We start from the raw sequence: 17644 nt of genomic DNA, 5'->3' as shown, positions 1-17644 counted from the left end.
ACAACGGAGACGAGTTTAACACAAGAATTCCACCGCTCACTCTCTACCCCGACAACATGAGCATCGCCATGACCTCTGTGACTTTTCCCACCGCGCTTGACACCCAACGACGCCGCCCCTAGACACGTCAACAATGAGACGCAAGCTAAAACATATCACAAACGTCAGAAATGAGAAAACTAGTAAACGTCAAAAATAAGAAAACTAGGTCATATAGATCACGCTCCCGCGTCATCCTTGTCACGTGGCGCAATAATATTTAAAAATGGGAATGCAACACGAGGACTTCCCACGAGGATACCGATCCTAGTACTACTCTCGCCCAAGCACGCTTAACTTCGGAGTTCTGATGGGATCCGGTGCTTTAGTGCAGGTATGATCGCATACGACATGCAACTATCTATTTGTTCCTTACGCTTGCCCCTCCCGTGTCCATTCCCACATTTGCCTCGACAACGGAGACGAGTTTAACACAAGAATTTCACCGCTCCCTCTCTACCCCGACAACACGAGCACCGCCACGACCTCTGTGACTATTCCCACCGCGCTTGACTCCCAACGACGCCGCCCCTAGACACGACAACAATGAGACGCAAGCTAAAACATATCACAAACATCAGAAATGAGAAAACTAGTAAACGTCAAAAATAAGAAAACGAGGTCATATAGATCACGCTCCCGCGTCATCCTTGTCACGTGGCGCAAAAATATTTAAAAAGGAGAATGCAACACGAGGACTTCCCAGGAGGTCACCCATCATAGTACTACTCTAGCCCAAGCATGCTTAAATTCGGAGTTTTGATGGGATTCGGTGCTTTAGTGCTGGTATGATCGCATCCGACATGCAACTATCTATTTGTTCCTTATGCTTGCCCCTCCCGTGTCCATTGCCACATTTGCCTCGACAACGGAGACGAGTTTAACACAAGAATTTCACCGCTCCCTCTCTACCCCGACAACATGAGCACCGCCACGACCTATGTGCCTTTTCCCACCGCACTTGACACCCAATGACGCCGCCCCTAGACACGTCAACAATGAGACACAAGCTTAAACATATCACAAACGTCAGAAATAAGAAAACTAGTAAACGTCAAAAATAAGAAAACGAGGTCATATAGATCACGCTCCTGGGTCATCATTGTCACGTGGCGCAAAAATATTTAAAACGGTGAATGCAACACGAGGACTTCCTAGGAGGTCACCCATCCTAGTACTACTCTCGCCAAAGCACGCTTAACTTCGGAGTTCTGATGGGATCCGTTTCTTTAGTGCTGGTATGATCGCATCCAACATGCAACTATCTATTTGTTCCTTATGCGTGCCCCTCCCGTGTACATTGCCACATTTGCCTCGACAACGGAGACGAGTTTAACACAAGAATTTTACCGCTCCCTCTCTACCCCGACAACACGAGCATCGCCACGACCTCTGTGACTTTTCCCACCGCGCTTCACACCCAACGACGCCGCCCCTAGACACGTCAACATTGAGACGCAAGCTAAAACATATCACAAACGTCTGAAATGAGAAAACTAGTAAACGTCAAAAATAAGAAAACGAGGTCATGTAGATCACGCTCCCGCGTCATCCTTGTCACGTGGCGCAAAAATATTTAAAAAGGGGAATGCAACACGAGGACTTCCCAGGAGGTCACCCATCCTAGTCCTGTTGGAATTATGCCCTAGAGGCAATAATAAATATAGTTATTATTATAATTCCTGTATCAAGATAATCGTTTATTATCCATGCTATAATTGTATTGAATGAAGACTTATATACATGTGTGGATACATTGACAAAACACTGTCCCTAGCAAGCCTCTACTTGGCTAGCTAGTTGATCAAAGATAGTCAGGGTCTTCTGACTATGTACAAGGTGTTGTTGCTTGATAACTGGATCACGTCATTAGGAGAATCACGTGATGGACTAGACCCAAACTAATAGACATAGCATGTTGATCGTGTCATTTTGTTGCTACTGTTTTCTGCGTGTCAAGTATTTGTTCCTATGACCATGAGGTCATATAACTCACTAACACCGGAGGAATGCTTTGTGTGTATCAAACGTCGCAACGTAACTGGGTGACTATAAAGATGCTCTACAGGTATCTCCGAAGGTGTTCGTTGAGTTTGTATGGATCGAGACTGGGATTTGTCACTCGGTGTGACGGAGAGGTATCTTGGGGCCCACTCGGTAATACAACATCACACACAAGCCTTGCAAGCAATGTAACTTAGTGTAAGTTGCGGGATCTTGTATTGCGGAACGAGTAAAGAGACTTGCCGGTAAACGAGATTGAAATAGGTATGCGGATACTGATGATCGACTCTCGGGCAAGTAACATACCGAAGGACAAAGGGAATGACATACGGGATTATATGAATCCTTGGCACTGAGGTTCAAGCGATAAGATCTTCGTAGAATATGTTGGATCCAATATGGGCATACAGGTCCCAATATTGGATATTGACCGAGGAGTCACTCGGGTCATGTCTACATAGTTCTCGAACTCGCAGGGTCTGCACACTTAAGGTTCGACGTTGTTTTATGCGTATTTGAGTTATATGGTTGGTTACCGAATGTTGTTTGGAGTTTCGGATGAGATCACGGACGTCACGAGGGTTTCCGGAATGGTCCAGAAACGAAGATTGATATATAGGATGACCTCATTTGATTATCGAAAGGTTTTCGGAGTTACCGGGAATGTACCGGGAATGACGAATGGGTTCCGGATGTTAACCGGGGGGGGCAGCCCACCCCGGGGAAGCCCATAGGCCTGGGGGTGGCGCACCAGCCCTTGGTGGGTTGGTCGGACAGCCCAAGAAGGCCCTATGCGCCACAGATAGAAAATCAAAGAGAAAAGAAAAGAAAAAAGAGGTGGGAAGGAAGAGAAGGACTCCACCTTCAATTCCTAGTTGGACTAGGATTGGAGGAGGACTCCTCCTCCCCTTGGTGCGCAGCTCTTGGGGCTCCTTGGGCCTCAAGGCAAGCCTCCCCTCCCTCTTCCTATATATATGGAGCTATTAGGGCTGATTTGAGACAACTTTTTCAAGGCAGCCCGACCACATACCTCCACGGTTTTACCCCTAGATCACGTTTCTACGGAGCTCGGGCGGAGCCCTGCTGAGATTAGATCACCACCAACCTCCGGAGCGCCGTCACGCTGCCGGAGAACTCATCTACCTCTCCGTCTCTCTTGCTGGATCAAGAAGGCTGAGATCATCGTCGAGCTGTACGTGTTCTGAACGCGGAGGTGCCGTCCGTTCGGCACTAAATCGTGGGACGGATCGCGGGACGGTTCGTGGGACGGTTCGCGGGGCAGATCGAGGTACGTGAGGACGTTCCACTACATCAACCGCGTTCACTAACGCTTCTGCTGTGCGATCTACAAGGGCACGTAGATCGGAAATCCCCTCTCATAGATGGACATCACCATGATAGGTCTTCGTGCGCGTAGGAAATTTTTTGTTTCCTATGCGACGTTCCCCAACAGTGGCATCATGAGATAGGTTCATGCATAGATGTAATCTCGAGTAGAACACAAAAGTTTTTGTGGGCGGTGATGTGCGTCTTGCTGCCCTCCTTAGTCTTTTCTTGATTCCGCGGCATTGTTGGATTGAAACGGCTTGGACAGACATTACTCGTACGCTTACGAGAGACTGGTTTCATGGCTACGAGTAACTCCGTTGCTCAAAGATGACTGGCAAGTGTCGGTTTCTCCAACTTTGGTTAAATCGGATTTGACTGAGGAGGTCCTTGGATAAGGTTAAATAACAATTCATATATCTCCGTTGTGGTGTTTGCGTAAGTAAGATACGATCCTACTAGATACCCATGGTCACCACGTAAAACATGCAACAACAAATTAGAGGACGTCTAACTTGTTTTTGCAGGGTATGCTTGTGATGTGATATGGCCAACGATGTGATGTGGTATATTGGATGTATGAGATGATCATGTTGTAATAGATAATATCGACTTGCACGTCGATGGTACGGCAACCGGCAGGAGCCATAGGGTTGTCTTTAAACTAACGTTTGTGCTTGCAGATGCATTTACTATTTTGCTAGGATGCAGCTTTAGTAATAATAGCATGAGTAGCATGACAACCCCGATGGCGACACGTTGATGGAGATTATGGTGTGGCGTTGGTGACAAGAAGATCGTGCCGGTGCTTTGGTGATGGAGATCAAGGAGCACGTGATGATGGCCATATCATGTCACTTATGAATTGCATGTGATGTTAATCCTTTTATGCACCTTATTTTGCTTAGAACGACGGTAGCATTATGATGTGATCTCTCACTGAAATATCAAGACGAAATTGTGTTCTCCCCAAGTGTGCACCGTTGCTACAGTTCGTCGTTTCGAGACACCAAGTGATGATCAGGTGTGATAGACTCAACGTTCACATACAACGGGTGCAAAACAGTTGCACACACGGAACACTCGGGTTAAGCTTGACGAGCCTAGCATGTGCATACATGGCCTCGGAACACATGAGACCGAAAGGTCGAACATGAATCATATAGTTGATATGATTAGCATAGGGATGCTTACCACTGAAAGTATACTCAACTCACGTGATGATCGGACTTGAGTTAGTGTAAGTGGGTCATGAACCGCTCAAATGACTAGAGAGATGTACCTTTTGAGTGGGAGTTTAGCAAGTAATTTGATTAAGTTAAACTCTAATTATCTTGAACATAGTCTAAGTCCACTTTGAATATATTTGTGTTGTAGATCATGGCTCACGCAACAGTCACCCTGAATTTTAATACGCTCCTAGAGAAAGCTAAGTTGAAAGATGATGGAAGCAACTTTGTAGACCGGGCTCGTAATCTTAAGTTGATCCTACAAGCCGGGAAGAAGGATTATGTCCTTAATGCTGCGCTAGGAGATGAACCACCCGCTACGGCTGACCAAGATGTTAAGAACGCTTGGTTAACACGTAAGGAGGACTACTCAGTAGTTCAATGTGCAGTCTTGTATGGCTTAGAGTCGGGACTTCAACGTCACTTTGAGCGTCATGGAGCATGTGAGATGTTCCAGGAGTTGAAGTTTATCTTTCAGAAGAACGCCCGGATCGAGAGATATGAGACCTCCGATAAATTCTATGTTTGCAAGATGGAGGAGAATTCGTCTGTCAGTGAACATGTGCTCAAAATGTCTGGGAACTCAAACCGTCTAGCTGAGCTGGGGATTGAACTCCCGCAAGAGGCTATCACTGAGAGAATTCTTCAATCACTGCCGCCAAGCTATAAGGGCTTTGTGTTGAACTACAACATGCAAGGGATGAACAAGTCACCCGGCGAGTTGTTTGCGATGCTGAAAGTCGCAGAGTCTGAACTCCGTAAAGAGCATCAAGTGTTGATGGTGAATAAGACCACTAGTTTCAAGAGAAACGACAAAGGGAAGAAGGGTAATTCAAAGAAGAGCGGCAAGCCTGTTGCCAATCCGACGAAGAAACCCAAAGCTGGACCTAAGCCTGAAACAGAGTGCTACTATTGCAAGGGTATGGGTCACTAGAAGCGCAACTGCCCTAAGTATCTGGCTGATAAGAAGGCGGCCAAAGAAAAATCAGGTATATTTGATATACATGTTATCGATGTGTACTTAACCGGCTCTCGTAGTAGTGCATGGGTATTCGATACCGGTTCTGTTTCTCATATTTGCAACTCGAAACAGGAACTGCGGAATAGGCGAAGGCTGGCGAAAGATGAAGTGACGATGCGCGTAGGAAATGGTTCCAAGGTTGATGCAATCGCTGTCGGCATAGTTTCACTTCTGTTACCATCAGGATTAGTTATGAACTTGAATAATTGTTATTTAGTGCCTGCGTTGAGCATGAACATTATATCTGGATCTTGTTTATTGCAAGACGGTTACTCTTTTAAGTCAAAGAATAATGGTTGTTCTATTTCTATGAGTAACATATTTTATGGTCATGCACCCAATGTGAGAGGATTGTTCATATTGAATCTTGATAGTGATAATACACATATACATAACATTGAGACCAAAAGAGTTAGAGTTAACAATGATAGCGCCATGTTTTTGTGGCACTGCCGTTTAGGTCATATTGGTGTAAAGCGCATGAAGAAACTCCATACTAATGGACTTTTGGAGTCACTTGACTTTGATTCACTTGACACGTGCGAACCATGCCTCATGGGCAAGATGACTAAAACTCCGTTCTCCGGAACAATGGAGCATGCCAGTGACTTGTTGGAAATCATACATACCGATGTGTGCGGTCCGATGAGCGTGGAGGCACGCGACGGATATCGTTATTTTCTCACCTTCACTGACGATTTGAGTAGATATGGTTATGTCTACTTAATGAAGCACAAGTCTGAAAATTTGAAAAGTTCAAGCAATTTCAGAGTGAAGTTGAAAATCATCGTAACAAGAAGATCAAGTTCCTACGGTCTGATCGTGGGGGTGAATATCTGAGTTTCGAGTTTGGTGCTCACTTAAAACAATGTGGAATTGTTTCATAGTTGACACCGCCTAGAACACCACAGCGTAATGGTGTGTCCGAACGTCGTAATCGTACTTTATTAGAAATGGTGTGATCTATGATGTCTCTTACCGATTTGTCGTTATCGTTTTGGGGTTATGCATTAGACACACGTGCATTCACTTTAAATAGGGCACCATCAAAATCCGTTGAGACGACACCATATTAACTGTGGTATGGCAAAAGGCCAAAGTTGTCGTTTCTTAAAGTTTGGGGATGTGATTCTTATGTCAAAAAGCTTCAGCCTGAAAAGCTAGAACCCAAAGCGGAAAAGTGCATCTTCATAGGTTACCCAAAAGAGACAGTTGGGTACACCTTCTATCTCAAATCCGAGGGCAAAGTGTTTGTTGCTAAAAACGGAGCTTTTCTCGAGAAGGAGTTTCTCTCGAGAGAATTGAGTGGGAGGAAGATAGAACTTGATGAGGTTGTCGAACCTCTCATCCCTCTGGATGGTGGCGCAGGGCAAGGGGAAACCCCTGTCGTTGCGACGCCAGTTGAGGAGGAAGTTAATGATGATGATCATGAAACTCCGGTTCAAGTTCCTATCGAACCACGCAGGTCGACGAGACCACGTGCTGCTCCAGAGTGGTACGGTAATCCCGTTTTGTCAATCATGTTGTTAGACAACAATGAACCTGCAAATTATGAAGAAGCAATGGTGGGCCCAGATTCCAACAAATGGATGGAGGCCATGAAGTCCGAGATTGGATCCATGTATGAAAACAAAGTGTGGACTTTGGAAGTACTACCTGAGGGCCGCAAGGCTATTCACAACAAATGGATCTTTAAGAAGAAGACGGACGCTGACGGCAATGTGACCGTTTATAAAGCTCGACTTGTGGCAAAGGGTTTTTCACAAGTTCAAGGAGTTGACTACGATGAGACATTCTCACCCGTAGTGGTGCTTAAGTCCGTTAGAATCATGTTAGCAATAGCTGCATTTTTCGATTATGAAATCTGGCAGATGGATGTCAAAACGGCGTTCCTTAACGGTTTCCTTAAGGAAGAGTTGTATATGATGCAACCCGAAGGTTTTGTCGATCCTAAAAATGCTAACAAGGTATGCAAGCTCCAGCGATCCATTTATGGACTGGTGCAAGCATCTCGGAGTTGGAATAAACGCTTTGATGAGGTGATCAAAGCATTTGGGTTTATACAAGTGGTTGGAGAATCTTGTATTTACAAGAAAGTGAGTGAGAGCTCTGTGGCGTTTCTAATATTATATGTGGATGACATATTGCTGATTGGAAACAACGTAGAGTTTTTGGAGAGCATAAAGGTTTACTTGAATAAAAGTTTCTCTATGAAGGACCTAGGAGAAGCTGCTTACATTCTAGGCATTAAGATCTACAGGGATAGGTCGAAACGCCTGATAGGACTTTCACAAAGCACATACCTTGATAAAGTTTTGAAGAGGTTCAAAATGGAACAGTCCAAGAAAGGGTTCTTGCTAGTTTTGCAAGGTATGAGATTGAGTAAGACAAAGTGCCCAGCAACTGATAAAGCTAGAGAGCATATGAGCACCGTCCCCTATGCTTTAGCCATAGGATCTATCATGTATGCAATGTTGTGCACTAGACCGGACGTTAGCCTGGCCATAAGTATGGCAGGAAGGTTCCAGAATAATCCAGGAGTGGATCACTGGACGGCGGTCAAGAATATCCTGAAGTACCTGAAAAGGACTAAGGAGATGTTTCTCGTGTATGGAGGTGATGAAGAGCTCGCCTTAAAGGGTTACGTCGATGCAAGCTTTGACACAGATCCGGACGATTCTAAGTCGCAGACCAGATACGTATTTATTCTTAATGGGGGTTCGGTAAGCTGGTGCAGTTCCAAGCAAAGCGTCGTAGCTGATTCTACATGTGAAGCGGAGTACATGGCTGCCTCGGAGGCGGCTAAGGAGGGTGTCTGGATGAAGCAGTTCATGACGGATCTTGGAGTGGTGCCAAGCGCACTGAATCCAATAACCTTGTTCTGTGACAACACGGGTGCCATTGCCTTAGCAAAGGAACCACGGTTTCACAAGAAGGCCAGACACATCAAACGACGCTTCAACCTCATCCGCGACTACGTCGAAGGGGAGGACGTAAATATATGCAAAGTGCACACGGATCTGAATGTAGCAGACCCGCTGACTAAACCTCTTCCATGGGCAAATCATGATCAACACCAGAACTGTATGGGTGTTAGATTTATTACAATGTAATTCGCATGGTGATGTGAGGGCTAGATTATTGACTCTAGTGCAAGTGGGAGACTGTTGGAATTATTCACTGGAGGCAATAATAAATATAGTTATTATTATAATTCCTGTATCAAGATAATCGTTTATTATCCATGCTATAATTGTATTGAATGAAGACTTATATACATGTGTGGATACATAGACAAAACACTGTCCCTAGCAAGCCTCTAGTTGGCTAGCCAGTTGATCAAAGATATTCAGGGTCTTCTGACTATGTACAAGGTGTTGTTGCTTGATAACTGGATCACGTCATTAGGAGAATCACGTGATGGACTAGACCCAAACTAATAGACATAGCATGTTGATCGTGTCATTTTGTTGCTACTGTTTTCTGCGGGTCAAGTATTTGTTCCTATGACCATGAGATCATATAACTCACTAACACCGGAGGAATGCCTTGTGTGTATCAAACGTCGCAACGTAACTGGGTCACTATAAAGATGCTCTACAGGTATCTCCAAAGGTGTTCGTTGAGTTAGTATGGATCGAGACTGGGATTTGTCACTCCGTGTGATGGAGAGGTATCTTGGGGCCCACTTGGTAATACAACATCACACACAAGCCTTGCAAGCAATGTAACTTAGTGTAAGTTGCGGGATCTTGTATTGCGGAACGAGTAAAGAGACTTGCCGGTAAACGAGATTGAAATAGGTATGCGGATACTGACGATCGACTCTCGGGCAAGTAACATACCGAAGGACAAAGGGAATGACATACGGGATTATATGAATCCTTGGCACTGAGGTTCAAGCGATAAGATCTTCGTAGAATATGTTGGATCCAATATGGGCATACAGGTCCCGATATTGGATATTGACCGAGGAGTCACTCGGGTCATGTCTACATAGTTCTCGAACTCGCAGGGTCTGCACACTTAAGGTTCGACGTTGTTTTATGCGTATTTGAGTTATATGGTTGGTTACCGAATGTTGTTTGGAGTTTCGGATGAGATCACGGACGTCACGAGGGTTTCCGGAATGGTCCAGAAACGAAGATTGATATATAGGATGACCTCATTTGATTACCGGAAGGTTTTCGGAGTTACCGGGAATGTACCGGGAATGACGAATGGGTTCCGGATGTTCACCGGGGGGGCAGCCCACCCCGGGGAAGCCCATAGGTCTCCTGGGTGGCGCACCAGCCCTTGGTGGGCTGGTGGGACAGCCCAAGATGGCCCTATGCGTCATACATAGAAAATCAAAGAGAAATGAAAAGAAAAAACAGGTGGGAAGGAAGAGAAGGACTCCACCTTCCAATCCTAGTTGGACTAGGATTGGAGGAGGACTCCTCCTCCCCTTGGTGCGCAGCCCTTGGGGCTCCTTGAGCCTCAAGGCAAGCCTCCCCTCCCTCCTCCTATATATATGGAGCTATTAGGGCTGATTTGAGACAACTTTTTCAAGGCAGCCCGACCACATACCTCCACGGTTTTACCTCTAGATCACGTTTCTGCGGAGCTCGGGCGGAGCCCTGCTGAGATTAGATCACCACCAACCTCCGGAGCACCGTCACGCTGCGGGAAACTCATCTACCTATCCCTCTCTCTTGCTTGATCAAGAAGGCCGAGATCATCGTCGAGCTATACGTGGTCTGAACGCGGAGGTGTCGTCCGTTCGGCACTAGATCGTGGGACGGATCGCGGGACGGTTCGCGGGGCGGATCGAGGGACGTGAGGACGTTCCACTACATCAACCGCGTTCCCTAACGCTTCTGCTGTGCGATCTACAAGGGTAAGTAGATCGGAAATCCCCTCTCCTAGATGGACATCACCATGATAGGTCTTCGTGCGCGTAGGAAATTGTTTGTTTCCCATGCGACGTTCCCCAACAAGTACTACTCTCGCCCAAGCACGCTTAACTTCGGAGTTATGATGGGATCCGGTGCTTTAGTGCTGGTATGATTGCATCCGACATGCATCTATCTATTTGTTCCTTATGCTTGCCCCTCCCGTGTCCATTGCCACATTTGCCTCGACAACGGAGACGAGTTTAACACAAGAATTTCACCGCTCCCTCTCTACCCCGACAACACGAGGATCGCCACGACCTATGTGACTTTTCCCACCGTGCTTGACACCCAACGACGCCGCCCCTAGACACGTCAACAATGAGACGCAAGCTAAAACATATCACAAACGTCAAAAATAAGAAAACTAGTAAACGTCAAAAATAAGAAAACGAGGTCATATAGATCACGCTCCCGCATCATCCTTGGCACGTGGTGCAAAAATATCTCCCTAATAATAAAGCGTCTAAGGCTTGTGTCGTCCTCACAAAAGCCCCTGATGTTTGCTGAAATCAACCCGCAGTCATGTTTTAAGTCAGAAAAACGAATCATTTTTTGAATGTTTCAGAAACTCCCCTGATATTTCAGGTAATCAACCCGCAGTCCGGATTTAAGTCAGAAAACGAATCATTTTTTGCTTTTCTCAGAAAACCCCCTGATGTTTCAAGTAATTAACCCGCCCTCCGTTTTTAAGTCGGTCAAAACGTTTTTTTGTTTTAACAAAAAAAACCCGACTTTTCAGTTAATCAATCCACATATTATCTAAAACAAAAGTATTCATATCTTTTAAACCGTAACTCCGATTTTAACATGTTATATATGAAATTAGATTAAAAAAATATGTAGAATCTAAATAGGATGTTATTTTTAGCTGTTGAATACTTCTTAAATATTATTTTTGATGCAAACTTAATTTGTAGTGCACAATCCTTTTTTCTCTCTCTTTCCGGCGACGATACGAATTGCAATAAACATCCATTAAATTAAAACCAAATTGAAACGAAAGAAAACCATGGTTAACCACACATGCACACCTTTGGAAAACCTCATGGGGAGAAACAACATATTTCTCATCTTAATCCGAGTGATTATATATTCAAACGCATTTTCGTTGTATGAGCACTAAGGTCATCGTCGGCAACACAAATGTGATGCCATGTGAAAATATATTACGTTCAGAGCATGTGTTATTTTCTTTTCCGTTGCAACGCACGAGCTCTTTTGCTATATTTAAAAAGGGGAATGCAACACGAGGACTTCCTAGGAGGTCACCCATCCTAGTACTACTCTCGCCCAAGCACGCTTAACTTCGGTGTTCCGATGGGATCCAATGCTTTAGTGTTGGTATGATCGCATCCGACATGCAACTATCTATTTCTTCCTTATGCTTGCCCCTCCCGTGTCCATTGCCACATTTGCCTTGACAACGGAGACGAGTTTGACACAAGAATTTCACCGCTCCCTCTCTACCCCGACAAAACGAGCACCGCCACGACCTCTGTGACTTTTCCCACCGTGTTTAACACCCAACGACGCCGCCCCTAGACACGTCAACAATGAGACGCAAGCTAAAACATATCACAAACGTCAGAAATAAGAAAACTAGTAAACGTCAAAAATAAGAAAAAGAGGTCATATAGATCACGCTCCCGCATCATCCTTGTCACGTGGCGCAAAAATAATTAAAAAGGGGAATGCAACACGAGGACTTCCCAGGAGGTCACCCATCCTGGTACTACTCTCGCCCAAGAACGCTTAACTTCGGAGTTCTGATGGGATCCGGTGCTATAGTGCTGGTATGATCGCATCCAACATACAACTATCTATTTGTTCCATATGCTTGCCCCTACCGTGTCCATTGCCACATTTGCGTCGACAACAGAGATGAGTTTAACACAAGAATTTCACCGCTCCCTCTATACCCCGACAACACGAGCACCGCCACGACCTTTGTGACTTTTCCCACCGCGCTTGACACCCAACGACGCCGCCCCTAGACACGTCAACAATGAGACGCAAGCTACAACATATCACAAACGTCAAAAATAAGAAAACTAGTATAAGTCAAAAAATAAGAAAATGAGATCATATAGATCACGCTCCCACGTCATCCTTGTCACGTGGCGCAAAAATATTTAAAAAGGGGAATGCAACACGAGGACCTCCCAGGAGGTCACCCATCCTAGTACTACTCTCGCCCAAGCACGTTTAAGTTTGGAGTTCTGATGGGATCCGGTGCTTTAGTGCTGGTATGTTCGCATCCGACAGGCAACTATCTATTTGTTCCTTATGCTTGCCCCTCCCGTGTCCATTGCCACATTTGCCTCGACAACGGAGACGAGTTTAACACAAGAATTTCACCGCTCCCTCTCTACCCTGACAACACGAGCACCGCCACGACCTCCGTGACTTTTCCCACCGTGCTTGACACCCAACGACGCCGCCCCTAGACACGTCAACAATGAGACGCAAGCTAAAACATATCACAAACGTCAAAAATAAGAAAACTAGTAAACGTCAAAAATAAGAAAACGAGGTCATATAGATCACGCGGGACGTGGCGCAAAAATATTCAAAAAGGGGAATGCAACACTAGGACTTCCCAGGAGGTCACCCATCCTAGTACCACTCTCGCCCAAGCACGCTTAACTTCTGAGTTCTGATGGGATCCGGTGCTTTAGTGCTCGTATGATCGCATCCGACATGCAACTATCTATTTGTTCCTTATGCTTGCCCCTCCCGTGTCCATTGCCACATTTGCCTCGACAACGGAGACGAGATTAACCCAAGAATTTCACCGCTCCCTCTCTACCTCGACAACACGAGCACCGCCACGACCTCTGTGACTTTTCCCACCGCGCTTGACACCCAACGACGCCGCCCCTAGACACGTCAACAATGAGACGCAAGCTAAAACATATCACAAACGTCAAAAATAAGAAAACTAGTAAACATCAAAAATAAGAAAACGAGGTCATATAGATCACGCTCCCGCGTCATCCTTGTCACGTGGCGCAAAAATAATTAAAAAGGGGAATGCAACACGAGGACTTCCCAGGAGGTCACCCATCCTGGTACTACTCTCGCCCAGGCACGCTTAACTTCGGAGTTCTAAGGGATGCAATGCCTTAGTGTTGGTATGATCGCATCCGACATACAACTATCTATTTATTCTTTATGCTTGCCCCTCCCGTGTCCATTGCCACATTTGCCTCGACAACGGAGACGAGTTTAACACAAGAATTTCACCGCTCCCTCTCTACCCCGACAACACGAGCACCACCACGACCTCTGTGACTTTGACCACCGCGCTTGACACCCGACGACGCCGCCCCTAGACACGTCAACAATGAGACGCAAGCTAAAACATATCACAAACGTCAAAAAAAAAGAAAACTAGTAAACGTCAAAAATAAGAAAACGAGGTCATATAGATCACGCTCCCGCGTCATCCTTGTCACGTGGCGCAAAAATATTTTAAAAGGGGAATGCAACACGAGGACTTCCCACGAGGTCTGCCATCCTAGTACTACTCTCGCCCAAGCACGCTTAACTACGGAGTTCTGATGGGATCCGGTGCTTTAGTGCTGGTATGATCGCATTCGACATTTGACTATCTATTTGTTCCTTATGCTTGCCCCTCCCGTGTCCAATGCCACATTTGCCTCGACAACGGAGACGAGTTTAACACAAGAATTTCACCGCTCCCTCTCTACACCGACAACACGAGCACCGCCATGACCTCTGTGACTTTTCCCACCGCACTTGACACCCAACGACGCCGCCCCTAGACACGTCAACAATGAGACGCAAGCTAAAACATATCACAAACGTCAAAAATAAGAAAGCTAGTAAACGTCAAAAATAAGAAAACGAGGTCATATAGATCACGCTCCCGCGTCATCCTTGTCACGTGGCGCAAAAATAAGAAAACGAGGTCATATAGATCACGCTCCCGCGTCATCCTTGTCACGTGGCGCAAAAATATTTAAAAAGGGGAATGCAACACGAGGACTTCCCAGGAGGTCCCCCATCCTAGTACTACTCTCGCTCAAGCACGCTTAACTTCGGAGTTTTGATGGGATCCGGTGCTTTAGTGCTGGTATGATCGCATCCGACATTTGGCTATCTATTTGTTCCTTATGCTTGCCCCTCCCGTGTCCATTGCCACATTTGCCTCGACAACGGAGACGAGTTTAACACAAGAATTTCACCGCTCCCTCTCTACACCGACAACACGAGCACCGCCACGACCTCTGTGACTTTTCCCACCACGCTTGACACCCAACGACGCCACCCCTAGACACGTCAACAATGAGACGCAAGCTAAAACATATCACAAACGTCAAAAATAAGAAAGCTAGTAAATGTCAAAAATAAGAAAACGAGGTCATATAGATCACGCTCCCGCGTCATCCTTGTCACGTGGCGCAAAAATATTTTAAAAGGGAAATGCAACACTATGACTTCCCACGAGGTCACACATCCTAGTACTACTCTCGCCCAAGCACGCTTAACTTCGGAGTTCTGATGGGATCCGATGCTTTAGTGCTGGTATGATCGCATCCGACATGCAACTATCTATTTGTTCCTTATGCTTGCCCCTCCTGTGTCCATTGCCACATTTGCCTCGACAACGGAGACGAGTTTAACACAAGAATTTCACCGCTCCCTCTCTACCCCGACAACACGAGCACCTCCACGACCTCTGTGACTTTTCCCGCCGCGCTTGACACCCAACGACGCCGCCCCTAGAGACGTCAACAATGAGACGCAAGCTAAAACATCTCACAAACGTCAAAAATAAGGAAACTAGTAAACGTCAAAAATAAGAAAACGAGGTCATATAGATCACGCTCCCGTGTCATCCTTGTCATGTGGCGCAAAAATATTTAAAAAGGGGAATGCAGCACAAGGACTTCCCACGAGGTCACCCATCCTAGTACTACTCTCGCCCAAGCACGATTAACTTCGGAGTTCTGATGGGATCCGATGCTTTAGTGCTGGTATGATCGCATCCGACATGCAACTATCTATTTGTTCTTTTTTGCTTGCCCTTCCCGTGTCCATTGCACATTTGCCTCGACAACGGAGACGAATTTAACACAAGAATTTCACCGCTCCTTCTCTACCCCGACAACACGAGCACCGCCACGACCTCTTTGACTTTTCCCACCGCGCTTGGCACCCAACGACGCCGCCCCTAGACACGTCAATAATGAGACGCAAGCTAAAACATATCACAAACGTCAAAAATAAGGAAACTAGTAAACGTCAAAAATAAGAAAACGAGGTCATATAGATCACGCTCCCGCATCATCCTTGTCATGTGGCGCAAAAATATTTAAAAAGGGGAATGCAGCACAAGGACTTTCCACGAGGTCACCCATCCTAGTACTACTCTCGCCCAAGCACGATTAACTTCGGAGTTCTGATGGGATCCGATGCTTTAGTGCTGGTATGATCGCATCCGACATGCAACTATCTATTTGTTCCTTTTGCTTGCCCTTCCCGTGTCCTTTGCACATTTGCCTCGACAACGGAGACGAATTTAACACAAGAATTTCACCGCTCCTTCTCTACCCCGACAACACGAGCACCGCCACGACCTCTGTGACTTTTCCCACCGCGCTTGGCACCCAACGACGCCGCCCCTAGACAAGTCAACAAGGAGACGCAAGCTAAAACATATCACAAACGTCAAAAATAAGAAAACTACTAAACATCAAAAATAAGAAAACGAGGTCATATAGATCACGCTCCCGCGTCATCCTTGTCACGTGGCGCAAAAATTTTTAAAAAGGGGAATGCAACAGAGGACTTCCCAGGAGGTCACCCATCCTAGTACTACTTTCCCCCAAGCACGCTTAACTTCAGAGTTCTAATGGGATCTGGTGCTTTAGTGTTGGTACGATCACATTCGACATGCAACTATCTATTTGTTCCTTATGATGGCCCCTCCCGTGTCCATTGCCACATTTGCCTCAACAACGGAGACGAGTTTAACACAAGAATTTCACCGCTCCCTCTCTATCCCGACAACAGGAGCACCGCCACGACCTCTGTGACTTTTCCCACCGCGGTTGACACCCAACGATGCCGCCCCTAGACATGTCAACAATTAGACGCAAGCTAAAACATATCACAAACGTCAGAAATAAGAAAACTAGTAAACATCAAAAATAAGAAAACGAGGTCATATAGATCACGCTCCCGCGTCATCCTTGTTACGTGGCGCAAAAATATTTAAAAAGGGGAATGCAACACGAGGACTTCCGAGGAGGTCACGCTTAACTTCGGAGTTCTGATGGGATCCGGTGCTTTAGTGCTGGTATGATCGCATCCGACATGCAACTATCTATTTGTTCCTTATGCTTGCCCTCCCGTGTCCATTCCCACATTTGCCTCGACAACGGAGACGAGTTTAACACAAGAATTTCACCGCTCCCTCTCTACCCCGACAACACGAGCACCGCCACGACCTTTGTGACTTTTCCCACCGCGCTTGACACCCAACGACGCCGCCCCTAGACACGTCAACAATGAGACACAAGCTAAAACATATCACAAACGTCAAAAATAAGAAAGCTAGTAAACGTCAAAAATAAGAAAATGACGTCATATAGATCACGCTCCCGCGTCATCCTTGTCACGTGGCGCAAAAATATTTAAAAAGGGAAATGCAACACTAGGACTTCCGAGGAGGTCACCCATCCTAGTACTACTCTCGCCCAAGCACGCTTAACTTCGGAGTTCTGATGGGATCCGATGCTTTAGTGCTGGTATGATCGCATCCGACATGCAACTATCTATTTGTTCCTTATGCTTGCCCCTCCCGTGTCCATTGCCACATTTGCCTCGACAACGGAGACGAGTTTAACACAAGAATTTCACCGCTCCCTCTCTACCCCGACAACACGAGCACCGCCACGACCTCTGTGACTTTTCCCACCGCGCTTGACACCCAACGACGCCGCCCCTAGACACGTCAACAATGAGACGCAAGCTAAAAGATATCACAAACGTCAGAAATAAGAAAACTAGTAAACGTCAAAAATAAGAAAACGAGGTCAAATAGATCACGCTCCCGC

At 46.0% G+C, this 17644-nt stretch overlaps 15 non-coding genes across 15 annotated transcripts; all 15 read right to left on the bottom strand.

The window, feature by feature from the left end:
• Nucleotides 1–268: 268 nt before the first annotated feature.
• Nucleotides 269–387, bottom strand: LOC123414863. Its single transcript, XR_006614779.1, has one exon. It is a non-coding gene; the product is annotated as a 5S ribosomal RNA (ribosomal RNA).
• Nucleotides 388–720: 333 nt separating this feature from the next.
• Nucleotides 721–839, bottom strand: LOC123414080. Its single transcript, XR_006614163.1, has one exon. It is a non-coding gene; the product is annotated as a 5S ribosomal RNA (ribosomal RNA).
• A 333-nt stretch (nucleotides 840–1172) lies between these two features.
• Nucleotides 1173–1291, bottom strand: LOC123413778. Its single transcript, XR_006613891.1, has one exon. It is a non-coding gene; the product is annotated as a 5S ribosomal RNA (ribosomal RNA).
• Nucleotides 1292–11792: 10501 nt separating this feature from the next.
• On the bottom strand, nucleotides 11793–11911 carry LOC123413901. Its single transcript, XR_006614008.1, has one exon. It is a non-coding gene; the product is annotated as a 5S ribosomal RNA (ribosomal RNA).
• A 333-nt stretch (nucleotides 11912–12244) lies between these two features.
• Nucleotides 12245–12363, bottom strand: LOC123415020. Its single transcript, XR_006614926.1, has one exon. It is a non-coding gene; the product is annotated as a 5S ribosomal RNA (ribosomal RNA).
• A 334-nt stretch (nucleotides 12364–12697) lies between these two features.
• On the bottom strand, nucleotides 12698–12816 carry LOC123414935. The gene has a single exon (XR_006614846.1). It is a non-coding gene; the product is annotated as a 5S ribosomal RNA (ribosomal RNA).
• Nucleotides 12817–13134: 318 nt separating this feature from the next.
• On the bottom strand, nucleotides 13135–13253 carry LOC123413698. Its single transcript, XR_006613819.1, has one exon. It is a non-coding gene; the product is annotated as a 5S ribosomal RNA (ribosomal RNA).
• Nucleotides 13254–13586: 333 nt separating this feature from the next.
• On the bottom strand, nucleotides 13587–13704 carry LOC123414201. Its single transcript, XR_006614269.1, has one exon. It is a non-coding gene; the product is annotated as a 5S ribosomal RNA (ribosomal RNA).
• A 334-nt stretch (nucleotides 13705–14038) lies between these two features.
• On the bottom strand, nucleotides 14039–14157 carry LOC123413691. The gene has a single exon (XR_006613812.1). It is a non-coding gene; the product is annotated as a 5S ribosomal RNA (ribosomal RNA).
• Nucleotides 14158–14550: 393 nt separating this feature from the next.
• LOC123414702 lies at nucleotides 14551–14669 on the bottom strand. The gene has a single exon (XR_006614628.1). It is a non-coding gene; the product is annotated as a 5S ribosomal RNA (ribosomal RNA).
• A 333-nt stretch (nucleotides 14670–15002) lies between these two features.
• LOC123413938 lies at nucleotides 15003–15121 on the bottom strand. The gene has a single exon (XR_006614041.1). It is a non-coding gene; the product is annotated as a 5S ribosomal RNA (ribosomal RNA).
• A 333-nt stretch (nucleotides 15122–15454) lies between these two features.
• LOC123414760 lies at nucleotides 15455–15573 on the bottom strand. The gene has a single exon (XR_006614683.1). It is a non-coding gene; the product is annotated as a 5S ribosomal RNA (ribosomal RNA).
• Nucleotides 15574–15906: 333 nt separating this feature from the next.
• Nucleotides 15907–16025, bottom strand: LOC123414998. Its single transcript, XR_006614905.1, has one exon. It is a non-coding gene; the product is annotated as a 5S ribosomal RNA (ribosomal RNA).
• A 332-nt stretch (nucleotides 16026–16357) lies between these two features.
• Nucleotides 16358–16475, bottom strand: LOC123413942. The gene has a single exon (XR_006614045.1). It is a non-coding gene; the product is annotated as a 5S ribosomal RNA (ribosomal RNA).
• Nucleotides 16476–17230: 755 nt separating this feature from the next.
• On the bottom strand, nucleotides 17231–17349 carry LOC123414776. Its single transcript, XR_006614698.1, has one exon. It is a non-coding gene; the product is annotated as a 5S ribosomal RNA (ribosomal RNA).
• Between the last annotated feature and the right edge of the window lie 295 nt (nucleotides 17350–17644).

Source organism: Hordeum vulgare, chromosome 7H (assembly GCF_904849725.1).
Source record: "Hordeum vulgare subsp. vulgare chromosome 7H, MorexV3_pseudomolecules_assembly, whole genome shotgun sequence".
In the NCBI taxonomy this organism is placed as follows: domain Eukaryota; kingdom Viridiplantae; phylum Streptophyta; class Magnoliopsida; order Poales; family Poaceae; genus Hordeum; species Hordeum vulgare.
Note: the sequence above shows the minus strand (reverse complement) of the source record. Positions and strands in the feature narration are given on the sequence as shown.